This window comes from Triticum dicoccoides, chromosome 2B (assembly GCF_002162155.2).
Source record: "Triticum dicoccoides isolate Atlit2015 ecotype Zavitan chromosome 2B, WEW_v2.0, whole genome shotgun sequence".
Classification (NCBI taxonomy): domain Eukaryota; kingdom Viridiplantae; phylum Streptophyta; class Magnoliopsida; order Poales; family Poaceae; genus Triticum; species Triticum dicoccoides.
In genome coordinates, this window is record NC_041383.1 from 474256494 (window position 1) to 474275166 (window position 18673).

Here is an 18673-nt window from a genome sequence, read left to right on the forward strand (position 1 = left end):
GGGCCGTAATTTGGCCCAATTACTTAGCGGACTGTTAACAGGCCAGAAGTGACCATGGGCTGCGTTGATGACAAGTTTAGGACAGGCCGTTGACGGGCCGATTTGACAGAGAATGTTGGGCCTTTAGCTGGGCCGACCCATTATGGTCTGCATAATCTTGTGGGCCTTTAGCTGGGCCGGCCCATTGTGGTCCACAAAATCTTGTGGGCCTTTAGCTGGGCCGGCCCATTATGGTCTGCAAAATCATGTGGGCCTTTAGCTGGGCCGGCCCATTATGGTCCGCTAAATTTTGTGGGCCTTTAGTTAGGCCGACCCATTATGGTCTGCAAAATCTTGTGGGCCTTTAGCTGGGCCGGCCCATTCTGGTCCTTTATATCTTATGGGCCTTCGATTGGGCCGGCCCATTTAAACTTTATGGGCCACTTTTGGGCCGATCCACGTGTCAACATATCATAGGCCCATCTCGACCATTGGATGAGTCACACCTGTGCCAACGCGGAGCTGACGCGTGGATCCATCAGCCAATGAGAATTTTACACATGGAAAATCGGCATTGGTCATGGCTGTTAGCGGGTTATCGGATCCAAAAACCGGACCCGATAGGTTAACGGCGGTTAACGGCGTCCCGTTATGGTGGATGCCACGTGTCGGTCACCCTTAACCAAAGCACTTCTATGACGCGTGATTTATCGTCATGGAAGTGGACACTTCCGTGACGATAATTTTGTTAATGTCATGGAACACTTCTACGGCAGCACAGGTATGACTATCTTGATTCTATCATAAAATCGTCATGGATGTACATGCATGACAGAAAACGCGACCTACTGTGACAAACACGTATCATCATGGAAGTGTATTTTTTGTAGTGCTACTAGGATTTGGAGTCCTAGTAGGACTCCTCTCTGCCAAGCGCGCCTACAGGGGCCGGCCGGCCTCCCACTTGCCTCCTTTATATACGGGGGCATGGGGCACCCTAGAACGCACAAGTTTCTCTTAACCGTGTGGGGTGCCCCCCCTCTACAGTTACACACCTCGATCATACCATCATAGTGCTCAGGCGAAGCCCTGCGCCGGTAGCATCATCATCACCGTCATCACGCCATCGTGCTGACGGAACTCACCCTCGTCCTCAACTAGATCAAGAGCATGAGGGACGTCATCGAGCTGAACGTGTGCTGAACGCAGAGGTGTTGTATGTTTGATACTTGATCGGTTAGATCGCGAAGAAGTTCGAGTACATCAACCGTGTTATTGAAACACTTCCGCTTTTGGTCTGCGAGGGTATGTGTACACACTCTCCCCTCTCGTTGCTATGAATCACCTAGATAGATGTTGCGTGATCATAGGATTTTTTTGAAATTACCGTGTTCCCCAACAGTGGCATCCAAGCCAGGTCTATGCGTAGATGTTATATGCACGAGTAGAACACAAAGAGTTGTGGGCGATAATAGTCATATTGCTTACCACCAACATCTTACTTTGATTCGGCGGTATTGTTGGATGAAGCGGCCCGGACCGACATTACATGACCGCGTTCATGAGACTAGTTCTACCAACGTGCTTTTGCACATAGGTGGCTGGCGGGTGTCTGTTTCTCCAACTTTAGTTGAATCGAGTTTGACTATGGCCGGTTCTTGTTGAATGTTAAAACAACACACTTGACGAAAAATTGTTGTGGTTTTGATGTGTAGGTAAGAACGGTTCTTGCTAGAAGCCCGTAGCAGCCACGTAAAACTTGCAACAACAAAGTAGAGGACGTCTAACTTGTTTTTGCAGGGCTTGCTGTGATGTGATATGGTCAAGACATGATGTGATATAATTTGTTGTATGAGATGATCATGTTTTGTAACAAAGTTATCTGCAATTGGGAGGAGCCATATGGTTGTCACTTTATTGTATGCAATGCAATCGCCATGTAATTGTTTTACTTTATCACTAAGCGGTAGTGATAGTTGTAGTAACAATAGTTGGCGAGACGACAACAATGCTACGATGGAGATCGAGGTGTCGCGCCGATGACGATGGAGATCATGACAATGCTTCGGTGATGGAGATCATGAGCACAAGATGATGATGGCCATATCATGTCACATATTTTGATTGCATGTGATGTTTATCTTTTATGCATCTTATTTTGCTTAGTACGGCGATAGCATTATAAGATGATCCCTTACTAAATTTCAACGTATAAGTGTTCTCCCTGAGTATGCACCATTGCTATAGTTCATCGTGCCGAGACACCACGTGATGATCGGGTGTGATAAGCTCAACATTCACATACAACGGGCGCAAGCCAGTTTTGCACACGCAGAATACGCGGGTTAAACTTGACGAGCCTAGCATATGCAGATATGGCCTCGGGACACTGAGACCGAAAGGCCGAACATGAATCATATAGTAGATATGATCAACATAGTGATGTTCACCATTGAAAACTACTCCATCTCACGTGATGACCGGACATGGTTTAGTTGATTTGGATCACACGATCACTTAGATGGCTAGAGGGATGTCTATCTAAGTGGGAGTTCTTAAGTAATATGATTAATTGAACTTTAATTTATCATGAACTTAGTCCTGATAGTTATTTTGCATGTCTATGTTATTGTAGATCAATGGCCCTTGCTACCGTTCCTTTGAATTTTAATGCGTTCCTAGAGAAAGCTAAGTTGAAAGATGATGGCAGCGACTACACAGACTGGGTCCGTAACTTGAGGATTATCCTCATTGCTGCACAGAAGAATTACGTCCTAGAAGCACCGCTGGTTGCCAGGCCTACTGCAGATGCTACTGAAGATGTGGCCGAAGTCTCCGAACTAAAGCGGAAGCTGGAGGCAAAGCAAGGTATGTTATACCGAATCATATCTGAACTGCTATGAGTTATAATGTGTTATTTGACTGAGCTTTATGTTTATGCTCATAGTTGACACGTCTGAGGTCGAGGCCCTCAGGAGTGCTCTGGCCGAGGCCAAGAGGAGGCAGACGAGGAGCAAACCACCTGCCAAAAACATGAAGCGAGGTTGGAGGAAGTCCAATAAGAGCTCACTGATGCTATAAACAAATGTGAGTCCTTGAAGCGCAAGGTGTCGGATCAAGAGTCTGAACTTGCTACGGCTCTCCAAAGTGCAAAGGAGGCCCGGGTTGAGGCCCAAGGCGCCCGTCAGGAGATCCGAGCGGCCAAGAAGATCGTGACAGGTAAGATTTTTAATATGCAGAGCAAATACGTAAGGAGAAAGTACACCTTATTGACTTGCATTTGGAGTTCTCCAGGAGCGTTTGCAGATCTGCCCCGAAGCATTGCAGATGCTGCCGATTTCTTCTGGGCCAAAGAGGGGAGCTCGACAGAGAAGCTGTTCTGGTCGCAGTATCTTGCGCCAGAGCATCCTGTGCCCCTCAGTGATCAGCTGAAACAACTGACCGAGCTACATAGGGTGTCCGGACTAGCCATAAAGAATGTCATAGTCCGGCTTTGGACAGCCGAACCCATACCTAGTAGCTATTTTGGGCTTGTGAAGCGGCTGGTTGAAGCCTACCCACGGCTTGATGCTATAAAGCGGTCAGTCTGTATCGAGGGTGCCCGGATGGCCTTCGCCCGTGTCAAGGTGCAGTAGGCGAAGATGAATGCCACCAGCCTTGCCACCGAGAGACCGTCCGCAGGGAAGGAGCATCGTACGCCGGAGAAATATTTCAACAACGTCCTTGAAGGTTCCCCCATATAGAGGGCCTGTGTTCGAAGGACATCATTTTTGAATGAATGTATCTGTGCTGCCAAAACTTTGTATAATGAAAACAATGCGTTTGTATAATTTTAGTCGTGTTTTATCTGAATTTATTTATCCTCTGTTGCGGTCGTTTATTGAATCTGAGAGTTGGCCAGTCGTCGGCTTCAGCCCCTCGCGTAGATACTACAGGGGTGTTCGGAACAGCACAAAAACACATTTAACCCAACGACTTGGTCCTTGAAGGAGGTGCTAGTGCGGCGAACAAGGCAATCAGACTATGCGGCTTTATGACTCTCACTTGGCCATATGAGTTTGACAATAAGGTTGTAGGCGCAACCCCTAGTATTTTTCGGAGATCCAAACTTGGATGCTGTAGACATCTGACCAGGTAAAAAACCAGTCCTTCGTCTAATACGAAAAAATTGCAAGAGATTTATACTGAGTCATCGAATAGCTGACCAGCTCTCGCCACATCATGACAGTCAGTTTTCGGCTTTCTCTACTGAGGTGTTTATCCGGCTAGCTAGAAACACGATCACACTAGTTCTCCCTTTACTTCCTTAGCCAAATTATCGGAACGTAAGGTAGTAACCACAGGAGTCGGGCAACCCAACTATTGACCCAAGACATGATTCGGAGCCGATGCATATAATGCTAGATTTGGGACGCCGAGTTGCACTTATGAAAGTGTTCGGACTTAAGGTAAATTTAAGGAATGTACGTGGCTGAATGGAGCCCCTGGCGATTTAGGTCGTGCCGAGATGTACATCACAATCAGATGGCAAAAAAAAAGAAAAAAATGCGAATAAGCCAATACCAAATAGTTTGGGTGAAAAATTGTTTCCATTATAGTCTGATTGATACGTCAAAACGTATTTGTATAGATAATGTTGTAAGCATCGAGGCTATTTTACATGTTGAGCGAGAGGGAAAGCTGTGTACAGGTATTATAAAAGGGGAGGAGGTGATCTTGAAAGATCCTTTAGGTACTCCGACGTACATCTGTGCTGCTTTTCACCTTGGTGTGTGATCCTTTGAGAAGATTAACAAATAAGTTTTCATAAGGGGCCGAAAAAAGGGCCCTCGACACCATGAAAAGGGTGATGTGGATTGTAAAGAACCTGAAAAGAAAAAAAGGAAGTTAAGAAAAAGATAGATGGGGGTCCAGGTATGATTAAGCCGTATTGTGGACTTTATCCTTAATATGCCTCCGTCGTCGCCCATGGTATTTTTAGTGCATAGTTATGTGCACGCGGTACATACGTCGCTGCCTAGTTGGGGCTAAGACAGAGGCCGGATTGCTAATCGAGCTCCTGACGAGCTGGACTATCATTTTGTGGGGTTGTCCGGACTCGTTTGACAGGGTCCAGGGGCTTGACTGCCAATGTGGAGTTTGGCTTGATAAGGCCGACTTGTACTTCCGTGGCGAGGGCCACGGTGTCTTCAACAGTACGGAGGGAGCGATCCATGTTTGCATGGACTGTTATGACACCACGTGGTCCTAGCATTTTGAGCTTTAGATAAGCGTAGTGCGTAACCGCATTGAAATGGGCAAATGCATTTCGTCCGAGCAGTGCATGATAGACACTACGAAAATGGACAATTTCGAAGATCAAGTCTTCGCTTCGGAAGTTGTCCGGCAAACCGAAGACGACTTCCAATGTGATTGAGCCCGTGCAGCGGGCCTCGACACCAGGTATTACTCCTTTAAAGGTAGTTTTGGTGGGCTTGATTCTTGACGATTCAAAACCCATTTTCCGGACTGTGTCCTGATAGAGCAGATTAAGACTGCTACCACTGTCCATGAGGACTCTTGTGAGGTGGAATCCGTCGATAATTGGGTCGAGGACTAATGTGGTTGAACCTCCATGAAGGTTACTGGTCGGATGGTCCCTGCGATCAAAGGTGATCGGGCATGCTGACCATGGGTTAAATTTTGGGGCGACTAGCTCTACCGCATAGACGTCCCTTAACGCACGCTTGCACTCCCTTTTGGGGATGTGCGTAATATATATCATATTCACCATCTTGACTGTCGGTATCAAAACCGGCGGATCTCGGGTAGGGGGTCCTGAACTGTGCATCTAGGCGGATGGTAACAGGAGACAGGGGACACGATGTTTTTACCCAGGTTCGGGCCCTCTCGATGGAGGTAAAACCCTACTCCTGCTTGATTAATATTGATGATATGGGTAGTACAAGAGTAGATCTACCACGAGATCAGAGAGGCTAAACCCTAGAAGCTAGCCTATGGTATGATTATTGTTCGTCCTACGGACTAAAACCCTCTGGTTTATATAGACATCGGAGAGGGCTAGGGTTACACAGAGTCGGTTACAATGGGAGGATATCTACATATCCGTATCGCCAAGCTTGCCTTCCATGCCAAGGAAAGTCCCATCCGGACACGGGACGAAGTCTTCAATCTTGTATTTTCATAGTTCGGGAGTCCGGCCAAAGGTCATAGTCCGGTTATCCGGACACCCCCTAATCCAGGACTCCCTCAGTAGCCCCTGAACCGGGCTTCAATGACGACGAGTCTGGCGCGCAAATTGTATTCAGCATTGCAAGGCGGGTTCCTCCTCCAAATACTTCATAGAAGATGTTGAACACAAGGATAGTGTCCGGCTCTGCAAAATAAGTTCCACATACCACTGTAGAGAGAATAGTATTTGTACAAATCTAATATGCTGACGTATTCAATAGCGTGACATCATGCCACGGCCAAGCCTTTATTCGAATCATTTTACGTCCCACCTTAGCGCGTTTAGCGAGGCGGTTTCCTTGGCACGTCTTGTCAAAGCAGAGATCGTGTCCCCTTATTCCGGGATTCTCATCAATACGGGCGTGGGTAACCCAACCGCGCCATTAATCATGGCGCTTGGGAGATAAGTGAGTTTTACTAGGCTGGTGGGGGTACATAGTTTCGTCCGCCCATATAAGGGGATAAGGATCCACTCTTTCCATTTACGCCTTCTTTCTCCTTTGCTTATCCATCTCCGCGCACTCGAGCTCCAGCGCCCAAGTCCGCACTTCCCACCTCAACCTTCTCCAGCCATGTCTGGAGCGGGAGGCAGGTGGATGGCCTCCTCCATCACGGAGAGGCACATCAAAAAGTTGAGGAAGGCCGGATACTTGTCAAACGACATCGCGCACTGGCTCCCAGATGAGGGGCAGCTCATCCCCACCCCCAGGCCCCATGAGAGGGTGGTGTTCCTCCCCCATTTCCTCCGCGGACTAGGCTTCCCACTCCACCCATTTGTCCGGGGGCTCATGTTCTACTATGGCCTGGATTTCCACGATTTGGCCCCAAACCTCATCCTCAACATCTCAGCATTTATCATCGTGTGCGAGGTCTTTCTCCGCATCAAGCCCCACGTCTGCTTATGGCTGAAGATCTTCAATGTCAAGCCGAAGGTAGTGGGCGGCCAGCAGGCGGAGTGCGGAGGCGCCAAGGTGGGCAAGATGGCCAACGTCACATGGCTCGAGGGTTCCTTTGTGGAAACTATCAAAGGGTGTCAATCGGGGTGGTTCTACATCACCGAGCCGCGCGACCCTAAATGGGCAGCGGCCCCCGAATTCTGATCTGGCATCCCCACACGGCTCACCTCATGGAAAGAGACGGGCGTATCATGGGGTAATTCGGCAGAGCTGACCGGACTCCAAACCTGCGTCAAAGATCTGATTGACAGGAAGGTTAAACTTGTCACCGTAGTCCAGGTCATGCTCTTCCGCCGGATTCTCCCGTGTCAACGACGGGCTTTTAATTTGTGGGAATTCGACCCGCCCAGCACCAAACTTTGTCCAGGCTCTTCGACACAACGCACGAAGATGCTTGGAAGGTGCTTTTCAAGAGCTCCGAGGTTCACCCTCCCATTATCGAGGATCACGGATTCTGCACGAAGTGCCAAGCCAGCGCGGTAAGCTTAGTTTACCCATTACATGGTCCTTGTTTTTCATAGTTTGACTCTATGCGGGATCTAAGCTCCCATTCCTTTAACAGGACTGGCAGAAGAAGTCCGGACAGATCGACTGTCCGGCTCCTTTGCCCGAAGGCCCAGCAGATGCCCGCTTGGCGAAGTTGCTGGTCCCGACACCTCACGTGGTGCCGGAGAAGAAGGCCAAGAAGAAGGCCACGTGTACTCGAATGATCTCCCGGCGCCTGGTGGTGTCGGACTCATCGCCCGACGACCCCGAAGCGCCCTCCTCCTCCGAAGACGAGGAGGAGTAAGAAGAAGCCTCTCCCCCTCCAACAGGGGGAGGAAAGAAAAGGAAGGCCGCCCCAACTGGGGAGGCCAGAGGGTCCAAGAAGGGGAAGACCCTTCTTCCGGACTACGCCACCGACGCCGAAGACGACGGAGAGGAATGGCCATCCAGGGCCAACCCCCTGGCAACATCATAAGTATCCGGATACCAGAATAACTCATGGCGTTCCTTCAGTCAACAGTATCTTCTAACGCCAAACATAATCATGCAGTCCGCCCAAGGCCCAGCTCAACGCTTCGTCGAGCGGATCCCTGGATTCGTCGGGTGTGAATAGTCTTTCACTTCGGACTACTACGTCCCCTCGCCCCATGGACGATGCCGAGGTGGAGTCCCAGAAGGGGCCAGGCCAGGAGGAGGTAGCCCCGGAGGTGCCGCAAGGCGACCTTCCGGACTCCAGGCGCAGAGGGGATAAAACCCCAGAGGGATCTAAGTCTGGCCATGGTCCGGACACCGCACTAGAACCTTCAGTGGTTCCGGAGTCCGGCAGGCGGCCCCTTCGTAAGAAGGGCAAGCCTACGACGCCGGTGACCTCCGTCCAACCGAAGGCACCGGATAATTTGCTGGAGGTGCTTAACGGCGCCTCCATCAATGAGGAGCACCGCACTATTATGAGTGCGGTGATCCAGAAGGTTCAGTCCGCCAAGAGCGGGCTGACAGAAGCCTGTGCCAGCCTTCTCACAGGCTTTGAGGTATGTATTTAAGACATGTAAAATATTACCGCATAGACAGTAGCCACTGATGCTCAATTTGGTGTTCGGAAAGAAAAGCCAAACTGAGGATCTGAAAAGATATACGTAGGAGTCTAACATATATATGTCAATATGGGAATGCAGGTTGCGTTGCTGACCTCTGCCGCACTGACTGCGGAGGTCGATGCATTGAAGCAGAGCCTCGAGCGGTCCGAGAACGAGCTCGGCCTTGCCAAGAAGCAGCTCGAGGACAAGGAAGGTAAGTAGTACCTTATTTAAGTATATAAAAATACCTGGTTGCAAATAATGACAGGACCAACGTGAATGTTACAGGGGCCACAACCGAGGTGGCGACCCTGAAGGAAGCGCTGTCCAAGGCCGAAGACAATGCGGCCACGTAGGGATCTAGAGTTGTACATAGTTGGTTTACAGAGAAAGGAAGGTACATGATCCGAATGCCAAGATTGCCATCCACGCAAAGGAGAGCCCCATCCGGACATGGGGGAGGCTCTTCTACCTTGTATCTTCAGGGCCCATCAGCCCGGCCCAGGTCACATAGGCGGGCTCCCCGAGGACACCATAGTCTAGGACTCCCTTAGTGGGAAATGGTTCCAAGGTCGATGTGATCGCCGCCGGCACGCTGCCTCTACATCTACCTTCGGGATTAGTTTTAGACCTGAATAATTGTTATTTGGTGCCAGTGTTGAGCATGAACGTTATATCTGGATCTAATTTGAATCAGAGAATAATGGTTGTTCTATTTATATGGGTAATATCTTTTATGGTCATGCACCCTTGCTGAGTGGTCTATTTTTGTTGAATCTTGATTGTGATGATACACATGTTCATAATATGAAGCCAAAAGATGCAAAGTTGATAATGATAGTGCAACTTATTTGTGGCACTGCCGTTTAGGTCATACCGGTATAAATCGCATGAAGAACTCCATGCTGATGGACTTTTGGAATCACTTGATTATGAATCATTTGGTACTTGCGAACCGTGCCTCATGGGCAAGAGGACTAAAACTCCGTTCTCCAGAACAATGGAACGAGCTACTGACTTATTGGAAATAATACATACAGATGTATGCGGTCCAATGAGTGTTGAGCCTCGTGGCGGGTATCGTTATTTTCTTACCTTCACAGATGATTTGAGCAGATATGGTAATATCTACTTAATGAAGCATAAGTCTGAAACATTTGAAAAGTTCAAAGAATTTCAGAGTGAAGTGGAAAATCATCGTAACAAGAAAATAAAGTTTCTACGATCTGATCGTAGAGGTGAATATTTGAGTTACGAGTTTGGACTTCATTTTAAATAATGTGGAATAGTTGCACAGCTGACGCCACCTAGAAAACCACATCGAAATGGTGTGTACAAACATCATAACCATACTTTATTGGATATGGTGCGATCTATGATGTCTCTTACTAATTTACCGCTATCATTTCGGGTTTATGCTTTAGAGACGGTTGCATTCACTTTAAATAGGGCACCATCAAAATCCGTTGAGACAACGCCTTATAAACTATGGTTTGGCAAGAAACCAAAGTTGTCGTTTTTTAAAGTTTGGGGCTGCGATGCTTATGTGAAAAAGCTTCAACCTGATAAGCTCGAACCCAAACCGGAGAAGTGCGTCTTCATAGGATACCCAAAGGAAACTGTTGGGTACACCTTCTATCACAGATCCAAAGGAAAGATATTTGTTTCTAAGAATGGATCCTTTCTCGAGAAGGAGTTTCTCTCAAAAGAAGTGAGTGGGAGGAAAGTAGAACTTGATGAGGTAATTGTACCTTCTCCCTTATTGGAAAGTAGTTCATCACATAAATCAGTTTCAGTGATTCCTACACCAATTAGTGAGGAAGCTAATGATGATGATCATGAAACTTCGGATCAAGTTAATACCGAACTTCGTAGATCTTCCAGAGTGAGATCCGCACCAGAGTGGTACGGTAATCCTGTTCTGGAAGTCATGTTACTAGACCATGGCGAACCTACGAACTGTGAAGAAGCGATGATGAGCCCAGATTCCACGAAATGGCTTGAGGCCATGAAATCTGAGATGGGATCCATGCATGAGAACAAAGTGTGGACTTTGGTGGACTTGCCTGATGATCGGCAAGCCATAGAAAATAAATGGATCTTCAAGAAGAAGACCGACGCTAACGGTAATGTTACTGCCTACAAAGCTCGACTTGTTGCGAAAGGTTTTCGACAAGTTCAAGGAGTTGACTATGATGCGACTTTCTCACCAGTAGTGATGCTTAAGTCTGTCCGAATCATGTTAGCAATTGCCGCATTTTATGATTATGAAATTTGGCACATGGATGTCAAAACTGCATTCTTGAATGGATTTCTGGAAGAAGAGTTGTATATGATGCAACCAGAAGGTTTTATCGATCCAAAGGGTGCTAACAAAGTGTGCAAGCTACAGCGATCCTCTTATGGACTAGTGCAAGCCTCTCGGAGTTGGAATAAATGCTTTGATAGTGTGATCAAAGCATATGGTTTTATACAGACTTTTGGAGAAGCTTGTATTTACAAGAAAGTGAGCGGGAGCTCTGTAGCATTTCTAATATTATATGTGGATGACATATTGTTGATTGGAAATGATATAGAATTTCTGGATAGCATAAAGGGATACCTAAATAAGAGTTTTTCAATGAAAGACCTCGGAGAAGCTTCTTATATATTGGGCACCAGGATCGATAGAGATAGATCAAGACACTTAATTGGACTTTCACAAAGCACATACCTTGATAAAGTTTTGAAGAAGTTCAAAATGGATCAGTCAAAGAAAGGGTTCTTGCCTGTGTTACAAGGTGTGAAGTTGAGTCAGACTCAATGCCCGACCACTACAGAAGATAGAGAGAAAATGAAAGTCATTCCCTATGCTTCAGCCATAGGATCTATCATGTATGCAATGTTGTGTACCACACCTGATGTGTGCCTTGCTATAAGCATAGCAGGTAGGTACCAAAGTAATCCCAGAGTGGAGCACTGGACAATGGTCAAGAACATCCTGAAATACCTAAAAAGGACTAAGGATATGTTTCTCGTTTATGGAGGTGACAAAGAGCTCGTCATAAACGGTTACGTCGATGCAAGCTTTGACACTGAACCGGATGACTCTACGTCACAATCCGGATACGTATTTTTATTGAATGAAGGAGCTGTCAGTTGGTGCAGTTCCAAGCAGAGCATCGTGGCGGGATCTACGTGTGAAGCGGAGTACATTGGTGCTTCGGAAGCAGCAAATGAAGGAGTTTGGATGAAGGAGTTCATATCCGATCTAGGTGTCGTACCTAGTGCATCGGGTCCAATGAAAATCTTTTATGACAATACTGGTGCAATTGCCTTGTCAAAGGAATCTAGATTTCACAAGAGAACCAAGCACATCAAGATACGCTTCAATTCCATCCGTCATCAAGTGTCGGAAGGGGACATAGAGATTTGCAAGATACATACGGATCTGAATGTTGCAGACCCGTTGACTAAACCTCTTCCACGAGCAAAACATGATCAACACCAAAACTCCATGGGTGTTAGAATCATTACTTTGTAATCTAGATTATTGACTCTAGTGCAAGTGGGAGACTGAAGGAAATATGCCCTAGAGGCAATAATAAAGTTATTATTTATTTCCTTATTTCATGATAAATGTTTATTATTCATGTTATAATTGTATTAACCGGAAACTTAGTACATGTGTGAATACATAGACAAAACATAGTGTCCCTAGTATGCCTCTACTTGACTAGCTCGTTAATCAAAGATGGTTATGTTTCCTAACCATCGACATGTGTTGTCATTTGATGAATGGGATCACATCATTAGGAGAATGATGTGATGGACATGTCCCATCCGTTATCTTAGCATTATGATCGTTACAGTTTCATTGCTACTGCTTTCTTCATGACTTATACATGTTCCTCAGACTATGAGATTATGCAACTCCCGAATACCGGAGGAACACTTCATGTGCTACCAAACGTCACAACGTAAATGGGTGATTATAAAGGTGCTCTACAGGTGTCTCCGAAGGAGTTTATTGGGTTGGCATAGATCGAGATTAGGATTTGTCACTCTGTGCTTCGGAGAGGTATCTCTAGGCCCTCTCGGTAATGCTCATCACTATAAGCCTTGCAAGCAATGTGACTAATGAGTTTGTTGTGGGATGAAGTATTACGGAACAAGTAAAGAGACTTGTCGGTAACGAGATTGAACTAGGTATGATGATACCGACGATCGAATCTCGGGCAAGTAACATACCGATGACAAAGGGAACAACGTATGTTGTTATGCGGTTTGACCGATAAAGATCTTAGTAGAATATGTAGGAGCCAATATGAGCATCCAGGTTCTGCTATTGGTTATTGACCTAAGATGTGTCTCGGTCATGTCTACATAGTTCTTGAACTCGTAGGGTCCGCACGCTTAACATTCGATGGTGATATGTATTATGAGTTATGTGTTTTTGATGACCGAAGTTTGTTCGGAGTCCCAGATAAGATCACGGACGTGACAAGGAGTCTCGAAATGGCTGAGACATAAATATTGATATATTGTACGGCTATATTCAGACACCAGAAGTGTTCCAGAAAGTTTCGGAAAAAACTGGAGTGCCGGAGGGGTTACCGGAACCCCCCGGGGAACTATTGGGTGCTACCTCTTGAGCTTGCGTTGGTTTTCCCTTGAAGAGGGAAGGGTGATGAAGCAAAGTAGCGTAAGTATTTCCCTCAGTTTTGAGAACCAAGGTATCAATCCAGTAGGAGACGATGCAAAAGTCACCGAATACCTGCACAAACAATCAAGAACCTTGCAACCAACGCAGTAAAGGGGTTGTCAATCCCATCATGGTCACTCGCAAAAGTGAGATCTAATAGAGATAATGAAGTAAATATTTTTCGTATTTTTGTTGTATAGATTGGAAAGTAAAGATTGCAAAATAGTGAACGAGATTCAACAATATGAAAAAGAGATGCGATATAATGGAAAAGAGACCCGGGGGCCATAGGTTTCACTAGTGGCTTCTCTCGAGATAGCATATATTATGGTGGGTGAACAAATTACTGCCAAACAATTGATAGAAAAGCGCATAATTACGAAGACATCTAAGGCAATGATCATGAACATAGGCGTCATGTCCGTGTCAAGTAGACCGAAACGATTCTGCATCTAATACTATTACTCCACACATCGACCTCTATCCAGCATGCATCTAGAGTATTAAGTTCATAAGAACCGAGTAACGCATTAGGAAAGATGACATGATGTAGAGGGATAAACTCAAGCAATATGAACAAACCCCATCTTTTTATCCTGATGGCAACAATACAATACGTGCCTTGCTGCCCCTACTGTCACTGGGAAAGGACACCGCAAGATTGAACCCAAAGCTAAGCACTTCTCCCATTGCAAGAAAGATCAATCTAGTAGGACAAACTAAACCGATAATTCGAAGAGACTAGTAAAGATATCAAATCATCCATATAAGAATTCAGAGAAGAACCAAATAATATTCATAGATAATGGTGTTCATAAATCCACAATTCATCGGATCTCGGCAAACACACCACAAAAGAGTATTGCATCGAATAGATCTCCAAAAAAATCAAGGAGAACTTTGTATTGAGAATCAAAGAGAGAGAAGACGCCATCTAGCTAATGACTATGAACCCGAAGGTCTATGGTAAACTACTCACGCTTCATCGGAGAGGCAATGGTGTTGATGTAGAAGCCCTCCGTGATCGATTCCCCCTCCGGCAGATCGCAGGAAGAGGCCACAAGATGGGATCTCATGGGTACAGAAGGTTACGGCGGTGGAAAAGTGGTTTCATGGCTCCCCTGATGTTTCTAGGGTATAAGAGTATATATAGGTGAAAGAAGTACGTCGGTGGAGCTACGAGGGGCCCATGAGGGTGGGGGCGCGTCTACTCCGCTGGGCGCACCCTCCTGCCTCGTGGACGCCTCGTGGTGTCTCTAACTTCAACTCCAAGTCTCCTGGTTTGCTTTCGGTCCAAGAAAGATCATCGCGAAGGTTTCATTCTGTTTGGACTCTGTTTGGTATTCCTTTTCTGCAAAACTCTAAAATAGGCAAAAAAACAGAAACTGGCACTGGACCTCCGGTTAATAGGTTAGTCCCAAAAATAATATAAAAGAGCATATTAAAGGCCATTAAACATCCAAAACAGATAATATAATAGCATGGAACAATCAAAAAATATAGATACGTTGGAGACGTATCAAGCATCCCCAAGCTTAATTCATGCTCGTCCTTGAGTAGGTAAATGATAAAAACCGAATTTTTGATATGGAATGCTACCTAATATATTTATCAATGTAATTTTCTTTATTGTGGCATGAATGTTCAGATCCGAAAGATTCAAGACAAAAGTTTAATATTGACATAAAAATAATAGTACCTCAAGCATACTAACAAAGAAATCATGTCTTCTCAAAATAACATGGCCAAAGAAAGTTATCCCTACAAAATCATATAGTTTGGTTATGCACTATCTTCATCACACAGAGTATTTAATCATGCACAACCCCGATGACAAGCCAAGCAATTGTTTCATACTTTTAATGTTCTCAAACTTTTTCAATCTTCACGCAATACATGAGCGTGAGCCTTGGATATAGCACTATAGTTGAAATAGAATGGTGGTTGTGGAGAAGACAAAAAGGAGAAGATAGTCTCACATCAACTAGGCGTATCAACGGGCTATGGAGATTCCCATCAATAGATATTAATGTGAGTGAGTAGGGATTGCCATACAATGGATGCACTAGAGCTATAAGTGTATGAAAGCTCAACAAATGAAACTAAGTGGGCGTGCATCCAACTTGCTTGCTCACGAAGACCTAGGGCACTTTTGAGGAAGCCCATCATTGGAGTATACAAGCCAAGTTCTATAATGAAAAATTCCCACTAGTATATGAAAGTGACAACATAGGAGACTCTCTATCATGAAGATCATGGTGCTACTTTGAAGCACAAGTGTGGTAAAAGGATAGTAGCATTGCCCCTTCTCTCTTTTTCTCTCATTTTTTTATTTGTTTGGACCTTTTCTCTTTTTTATGGCCTCTTTTTTTCTCCTTTTTTATATTTTTTGTCCGGAGTCTCATCCCGGCTTGTGGGGGAATCATAGTCTCCACAATCCTTTCCTCACTGGGATAATGCTCTAATAATGAAGATCATTACACTTTTATTTACTTACAACTCAATACTTAGAACAAAATATGACTCTATGTGAATGCCTCCAGGGGTGTACCGGGATGTGCAATGATTCAAGAGTGACATGTATGAAAAATTATGAACGGTGGCTTTGCCACAAATATGATGTCAACTACATGATCATGCAAGGCAATATGACAATGATGGAGCATGTCATAATAAACGGAACGGTGGAAAGTTGCATGGCAGTATATCTCAGAATGGCTATGGAAATGCCATAATAGGTAGGTATGGTGGCTGTTTTTAGGAAGGTATATGGTGGGTGTATGGTACCGGCGAAAGTTGTGTGGTACTAGAGAGGCTAGCAATGGTGGAAGGGCGAGAGTGCGTACAATCCATGGACTCATCTTTAGTCATAAAGAACTCACATACTTATTGCAAAAATTTATTAGTTATTGAAACAAAGTACTACGCGCATGCTCCTAAGGGGATAGATTGGTAGGAAAAGACCATCGCTCGTCCCCGACCACCACTCATAAGGAAGACAATCAATAAATAAATCATGCTCCAACTTCATCACCTAACGGTTCACCATACGTGCATGCTACGGGAATCACAAAGTTTAACACAAGTATCTCTCAAATTCACAACTACTCTACTAGCATGACTCTAATATCACCATCTTCATATCTCAAAACAATCATAAAGAATCAAACTTCTCGTAGTATTCAATGCACTTTATATGAAAGTTTTTATTATACCTATCTTGGATGCCCATCATATTAGGACTAATTTTATAACCAAAGAAAATTACCATGCTGTTCTAAAAGACTCTCAAAATAGTATAAGTGAAGCATGAGAGATCAATAATTTCTATAAAATAAAACCACCACCGTGCTAAAAAGGTATAAGTGAAGCACTAGAGCAATATTGTCTAGCTCAAAAGATATAAGTGAAGCACATAGAGTATTCTAATAAATTCCGATTCATGTGTATCTCTCCCAAAAGGTGTGTACAGCAAGGATGATTTTGGTAAACTAAAAAGCAAAGACTCAAATCATACAAGACGCTCCAAGCAAAACACATACCATGTGGTGAATAAAAATATAGCCTCAAGTAAAGTTACCGATAGACGAAGATGAATGAGGGGATGCCTTCCGGGGCATCCCCAAGCTTAGGCTTTTGGTTGTCTTGAATTTTACCTTGGGGTGCCTTGGGCGTCCCCAAGCTTAGGCTCTTGCCACTCCTTATTCCAAAATCCATCAAATCTTTACCCAAAAACTTGAAAACTTCACAACACAAAACTTCAACAGGAAATCTCATGAGCTCCGTTAGTATAAGAAAATAAATCACCACTTTAAGGTACTGTAATGAACGCATTCTTTATTTATATTGGTGTTAAACCTACTGTATTCCAACTTCTCTATGGTTCATACCCCCCGATACTACTCATGGATTCATCAAAATAAGCAAACAACACACGAAAAACAGAATCTGTCAAAAATAGAACAGTCTGTAGCAATCTATAACTTTCGAATACTTCTGTAACTCTAAAAATTCTGAAATAAATTGGTGGACGTGAGGAATTTGTCTATTAATCATCAGCAAAAATAATCAACCTAAAATCACTGTTTTGTAAAAAATGACAGCTATTCTCGTGATCGCAAAAGTTTCTGTTTTTTACAGCAAGATCGCAAAGACTTCACCCAAGTCTTCCCAAAGGTTCTACTTGGCACAAACACTAATTAAAACATAAAACCACATCTAAACAGAAGTCATATGAATTATTTATTACTAAACATGATCAAAATGCAAAGAACAAAAATAAAATTGGGTTGCCTCCCAACAAGCGCTATCGTTTAACGCCCCTAGCTAGGCATAAAAACACGAATAGATCTATGTATTGCCATCTTTGGTATGCAATCCATAAGTGGCTCTCATAATAGATTCATAAGGAAATTTAATTTTCTTCCTAGTAAAGTGTTCCATGCCCTTCCTTAACGTAAATTGGAATCTAATATTTCCTTCTTTCATATAAATAATTGCACCAATCGTTCTAAGGAAAGGTCTACCAATAATACTAGGACATGTAGGATTGCAATCTATATCAAGAACAATGAAATCTACGGGCACATAATTCCTTTTTGAAACGACAAGAACATCATTAATCCTTCCCATAGGTTTCTTAATGGTGGAATCCGCAAGATGCAAATTTAAAGAACAATCATCAAATTCACGGAAACCTAGCACATCACACAAAGTTTGCGGAATCGTGGAAACACTAGTACCCAAATCACACAAAGAATAGCATTCATAATCTTTAATCTTAATTTTAATAGTAGGTTCCCACTCATCATAAAGTTTTCCAGGGATAGAAACTTCTAGTTCAAGCTTTTCTTCATAAGATTGCATCAAAGCATCACCGATATGTTTAGTAAAAGCTTTATTTTGATTATAAGCATGAGGAGAATTTAACACGGATTGCAACAAGGAAATACAATCTATTAAACAACAATTATCATAATTAAATCCCTTGAAATCCAAAATAGTGGGTTCATTGCTACTTAAAGTTTTAACCTCTTCAATCCCACTTTTATCAATTTTTGCATCTAGATCTAAAAACTCTGAATCATTGGGACGCCTTTTAACTAAAGTTGACTCATCTCCAGTCCCATCTTTATCAAGATTCATATTGGAAAACAAAGATTTAATAGGAGCCACATCAATCACTTTTATATCTTCATCATTATTATCATGAAAACTAGAAGAACACGCTTTCACAAACCAATCTTTTTTAGCACGCATCATAG